A 630-nucleotide genomic window follows, 5' to 3' on the forward strand; every position below is an offset into this window, starting at 1 on the left:
GCACACACACACGGACACAGACACGCACACACACACGGACACAGACACAGATACAAGCACTCACGGGGGCTAATTAGATTTTATAATATGGAAACTCCGCAGGCTGGTAGTTTCATTGCGACGTCCGATTTCGGTGCTCATTTTTGTACAAGCAGACGGGCGCGAGAGTGAGTTATCTCGGTAACAGAAGCAGGTTAGGTTGAATGTGGGGAGTTTGAGCTTAGGACGAGTTTAGAAGTTCTCTGTGATTCCGTGAGGATTCCATAAGCATTTATGTTTCGAACTCGCCTTCGCGGTGGAGTTTCGTTCAACGCCCTTAACGTGGCAGCTAGACTTTGCGTTGTGGAGAGTTGTTAACGACTGGATATCATCATCATCATTGCCATTTCACGCATCCGTATCATCTTTTACGCCGTAGAGTTTGGGCCAGACAATGTATACGCCGTGACCCGGATTCCGCTCAAAAAGCGTTGATATTTCGGTGAATCGCTCGCGTATAGATGTCGCCACCCAAAGCATGAAAAAATAACCATAGAAAAATTTTTTGTACTTAACGTTTAAAAAAAAAACACACACGCATATATATGTTAACGCGGAACCCGTATGTATTTGCATCGCTGACAGAGGGCG

The sequence above is a fragment of the Priapulus caudatus genome, unplaced genomic scaffold (assembly GCF_000485595.1).
Source record: "Priapulus caudatus unplaced genomic scaffold, Priapulus_caudatus-5.0.1 Scaffold773, whole genome shotgun sequence".
In the NCBI taxonomy this organism is placed as follows: domain Eukaryota; kingdom Metazoa; phylum Priapulida; class Priapulimorpha; order Priapulimorphida; family Priapulidae; genus Priapulus; species Priapulus caudatus.